Raw genomic sequence first — 5,579 nt, 5'->3', positions numbered from 1 at the left:
GGATCCTATGGTAGGAGTTGCCTCTGGCCCTCGTCCGCTTCTGATGAGTTGGGGGGCCTTGGGAAAGGGACATCCGAGATCTTAAACACACGCGCTGCTGCTAAGGGCCTCCTCCTGCTTCCCGGCCTTGCATCCTGCTCTGCGCCGAGCCCACACCCCCTGCTCCCGCCTGGTCGCCCCGCGTCCCCTCTCGGGAGCCCCTGCTACCCCTCCGGGTGATCAGCGGGGACGCATGGCGCATGCTCCGCTCGGGGAGGTCCCGTTATCTGGGCGGCTCGGATGCAGGGCGGGGGAGGGGAGGCACGGCGATCGGGGCTCAGAAAAGGACCAGGGCCCCAGCCTCCCCCCAGATCCTCCTCCTCTTCCAATTCCGTTTCTCCACTTCTTCCTCCTGCTCACACGCCCTTAGAAGTAACCGTCCTGGGCTTTCGGTCAGATGGGAAACTGAGACAGGTCTCGGCGGACCCAGTCCTGGGATGGGAACCCATAGGGTCTCGCCCGCCGTCTGGGAAGGGCGGAAATAGGGGCGCCACCGGCGAAGGGGCAGGAAGGAAGCAGGAAACAATTGAGAAACTTTCCCCGCCCTGCGCCAGCGGCCAGGGGGCTTGCTCGCCTTTGGAAGGGGTCCCGGCGACAGGTACCCGCTCCCGCCAACCTCTGAGGGCGGCCTTAGCCTCTGAGTCCGCGGGACGGGGCAATGATGAGGCTTCCTCCCCACCCACGCCCTGTGGTGCTTCCCTTCCCCGGGTTCCCACGGAGGGGTGTGTAGTCCTCAGTTTCTCTTTTCTCTTCTCCATTTTTGGGTCCCCAGGGCCCAGCTGGTCACACGCCCCACGTGGCACTGCCCTGGGGTAAAGGGGCTCAACCACCTCTTCTTGTGTAACTGAAACTTCCTGGAAACTGTGAGAGACCCAAGGGCCTTGGGGAGGGGGCCGGAAACCACTTAAAAATAATCAAGAAAAACAAGCCGAGAAGAGCTGTGCCTCCCTCTCCTCAGGGACTGCGGCCTTCAGAGGCTGCAAAGACAGACAGATAGACCAGGCTGTCCCTGCCCAGCCCAGCCAAGAGCCTGGCAACTGCCCAGCCACTCCCTTCCCTGCTTGAAGCGGGCAGCCCCAACCTCCTGAGGGGCCCCTCACTCTTGGTTTTGGCCCAAGCCCAGACCCCGTGGCTGCCCAGTGCTGTGTGTCCCTTGGGTGTGGCTGGCTTTCTCTGATCTGGAATTCTCCACCTGGGGTCCTGCCTGTCTGTGGGCAGCACCTTTGGTATCTTTGGTCTCTGGGAGGCGAGCCTGGGGACAGAGGGGACAATAATGTGATTCACCCGGTATTTGGCCAAAGGGAGCCAGCCATAGACCTGCCAGGACCACACCAGAGACAGGGGACTTATGTGTCCAACAGACCTTGTGCTGGGCATTAGAAACACATTCCATTGACAAGTATGTATTGAGCATCCTTTTTTCAGGCAGTGTCTAGACACAGAATACAGCAGTGAACGGAGTGGAAAAATTCTTGAATAAATAAGTAATTTTAGGTTGTTGTATGCGTTGTGAGGCAATGAACAGGACATTGTGTGTGTGTGTCTGTCTTTGAGTGTGTGTGTGTGTGTTTATGTGTATTGGGGGCAGAATCATCTGGGATTATTTTAGGTGACCAACGGCTGGAGATTGAGCCAGCCATGGGAAGATTTAAGCAAAGTGTGGTCCAGGCAGAGGGAACAGCAAATTAACCACACAGTTGCTTCATGATTTCTCTCTATGAAGTCGAGGGAAGTGTGAGATGGAGACTTCAGAATGAGAGACAGGTCTTGCAGCCAGGCCTGGACCTCCTCCAGAGGGGCCACAGGGTTTGACTCCTTGAAGTGGCTGCAAAAGGTGGGTGTGATGATGGGGATATCTTGCTCAGTTTGTAAGTCATTCATTCTCATCAGAACCAAAAATCTAGGGTCCTCGGACTGCCCTGTGAAGTCCCTGCCAGAAAACAGGGAAATTTCCCTTGGGAAATTGTGCTTTGGAAAGAGTGGGTCCCCTATACTTCCCTTGTACTCTGGCGTCTTCCTATCAGTCACTGTGAATTTAGGGGGTTATGTCAGACCGATAGAGGCTCAAATCCTGGTTGGTTCTGATACATACAAGCTGTGCGGCTGGAGGTGAATTGGTGACCTCTCTCAGACTCGGTATTTTCATCAGTAGGGCTGGGCAGACTGTACTGGCAGGTGAAAAGTGCTTTGCACAGTGCCTGGTTATCTGGAGACACTCAGGAGGGCTCTGGGACTGGTGATCCTGAGGACATGGATTTTTCTAGGAGCTGATGTGGAAGCAGCCCTCTTTGTCAGGACATATACTTAGATAAGACTGGGCAGGACAGAAAGCTTCCTCCCTATTACACATCATATCTAGAGGAAGGCAGCATCTCTGAGGAAGCCAGGAAATGGCTCTTGGCCCTGACGGATGTCAGCGAGGCTCACTGCCATCCTTTCCAACCCACCCTTGACATGACCAGCATGGAAAAATATTCTAGAACCTAAAACAATAGACTCTGATGGGGGTGCGGGACTGAGAAAGAAGTCACAGTGCTTGTTTTTTTGTTTGTTATTTTGTTTGGCTGTGCTGCAAGGCAGGTGGGATTTTAGTACCCTGACCAGGGATTGAACCTATGTCCCCTGCATTGGAAGCACAGAGTTTTGACCACTGGACTGCCAGTGAAGGCTGCTTACGGTACTTGTTTTAAAAGCAGATTCCAAGGCCCCATTCACTAAAGAGTTCAACTCAGCCAGTAGGAGGGCTCTGGCATCTGAGCTTTTAAAAATATTGTGGGGAGAGGTTATTGTTAATTACAACTTTTTTGGAGGAAGTGATAAGACATTCACGTGGTTCAAAAGACAAAAGATGCAAGCTTTATTAAGAAAAACATTCCTCTTTTCCATCCCCCACCTCACACTTCCTTCATGCATCCATGTTACAAAATCTTGTGTTTTCTTCCAGAGTCTAGGCTTAGGACTTCACATGGAATTATATACAAATTCTTTATTTAGTGATTTTTTTAAATGCCTTTTTACAAAAATGTCAGCTAGCTTCATGAGTCAGGAAGACATGTCTGTTTGGTTTGAAAGTATCCACGGTGCCTGGCACATAGCACATAGTAGGTTCTCAACAAATATTTGTTGAATGAAAGGTGTTTTACACTGAGTTCCTGTTCTACATCGTGTTCCTAGAAATCCTGCTTAATTGTTGTTGATGGTTGCAATAAGTTGTGTATTTGTGGGTGGACCCTTTATACTGAACAAATCAAGGGGACTATTTTAAACTTTTTTTTAAGATGAAATTTTATTTTTATTTATTTATATTTGGGCCATGTTTACAGCTTGCAGGATCTCAGTTCCCGGACCACGGACTGAAATTGGGCCATGGCACTGACAGCACTGAATCCTAACCACTAGGACATCAAGGCACTCCCTAAAATTTTATTGTGGTTGAAAATCCATACCTAATAGGGTACAGATCCTAAATGTATGAGGCTCCAGGAGTCTTCACAGGTAACCAGCACCCAGATCAGGTGGAAAATATGACTATCTCCCAGAATCTCCTCATGCCCAAGGAAGGCTTATCATTATTAATTAAAAAAAATTTTTTTTGGTAAAATACATAGCATGAAATTTATAATCAAAACCATTTTTAAGGGTTCAGCTCAGTAGTGTTAAGTATTGTTATTTATATTGTTGACTGTCACCTGTTTTTGTAAAGCCAATGGACTAAGAAAGGTGGTGGTTTGGTCTCTAAGTCGTGTCCAGCTCTTGTGACCCCATAGACTATAGGCTTCTCTGTCCATGGGATTCTCCAGGCAAGAATACTGAAGTGGGGGACTTTTCTGGTGGTGCAGTGGCTAAGACTCCATGTTCCCAGTTTAGGAAGCCTGGGTTCAATCCCTGGTCAGGGAACTAGATCCCACATGCCGCAACTAAGAGTTCATAAGCCCCAACTAAAGATCCTGCCTGTTGCAATGAAGATCAAAGATCCTGCAACTAAAAGCCAGCACAACCAAATACATAAATAAATACTGAAAAAAAAAAAAATACTGGAGTGAATTGCCATTTCCTCCAGGGTATCTTCCCAGCCCAGGAATCAAACCCTGCCTTGCAGGCAGATTCTTTACCAACTGAGCTACAAGGGAAGCCCAAGGACTAAGTATGGATCTTATATTTTTAAGTGGTTCTTGAAAGAAGAAGAATATATGAGAAAGGCAATATACTAACCAAAAAGACTAAAATCTTTAACACTTTACCCTTAGGAAAAAATGTGCAGATCTCTGATAAGAACCTTCTTTCCTGATAAGGAAGTTATCTCCTGCCCCTTCCCAGTCAGTCCCCAATGGAAGAATTTTCATTATTTTGACCACACCAGGTGACCTGTGGGATCTTAGTTCACTGACCAGGGACTAGAACCTAGACCCCTGCAGTGAAAGTGCCAAGTCCTAACTACTGGACCGCCAGGAAAGTCCCAAGGAAAATTATTTTAAAATAGGATTTAAAACTCATATAAGAAAATTAATGTATTCTCTCTACTGGGGTGGCTAGGGCTGAAAATTAAAAATAAGCCCTCAACCGCACAGAAAATTTTAGGTTTCGAAGTGAAAGAACTCTTCATATGCTCTCAGCTCACTGTCCTTGCCTGGGAGGTAAGGCAGCCAGAAAGACTTTCCAGAGCTTAGACTGTTTATTTCTGTGTGTATGTGTGGCATCTGTATCTTTTTAAAGCTCCTCAGGCTGGTTTCATGAGAAAAGGCACTGTTCCTAGAATGGGCTACTATGTTGCCTTGTAAGATGAAGGAGGTCTAACCTTGCTGATGGGGAAACAATGTCTAATTCTGTTAGGCTGTGAAGCAGCAAAGTGGGGACTGGGGTGCGTAAGGAAACGAGGGGAGTGAAGAATTAGGGATAAGTACAGCTAGAAATACCAGACCACCTGACCTGCCTCTTGAGAAATCTGTATGCAGGTCAGGAAGCAACAGTTAGAACTGGACATGGAACAACAGACTGGTTCCAAATAGGAAAAGGAGTACGTCAAGGCTGTATATTGTCACTCTGCTTATTTAATTTCTATGCAGAGTACATCATGAGAAACGCTGGACTGGAGGAAGCACAGGCTGGAATCAAGATTGCCAGGAGAAATATCAATAACCTCAGATATGCAGATGACACCACTCTTATGGCAGAAAGTGAAGAGAAACTAAAAAGCCTCTTGATGAAAGTGAAAGTGGAGAGTGAAAAAGTTGGCTTAAAGCTCAACATTCAGAAAACAAAGATCATGGCATCCGGTCCCATCACTTCATGGGAAATAGATGGGGAAACAGTGGAAACAATGTCAGACTTTATTTTTCTGGGCTCCAAAATCACTGCAGATGGTGACTGCAGCCATGAAATTAAAAGATGCTTACTCCTTGGAAGGAAAGTTATGACCAATCTAGATAGCATATTCAAAAGCAGAGACATTACTTTGCCAACAAAGGTCCGTCTGGTCAAGGCTATGGTTTTCCCAGTGGTCATGTATGGATGTGAGAGTTGGACTGTGAAGAAGGCTGAGC

This window comes from Bison bison, unplaced genomic scaffold (assembly GCF_000754665.1).
Source record: "Bison bison bison isolate TAMUID 2011002044 unplaced genomic scaffold, Bison_UMD1.0 scf7180017864492, whole genome shotgun sequence".
In the NCBI taxonomy this organism is placed as follows: domain Eukaryota; kingdom Metazoa; phylum Chordata; class Mammalia; order Artiodactyla; family Bovidae; genus Bison; species Bison bison.
The sequence above is the reverse complement of the archived record's forward strand: the minus strand, read 5'-3'. Positions refer to the sequence as shown.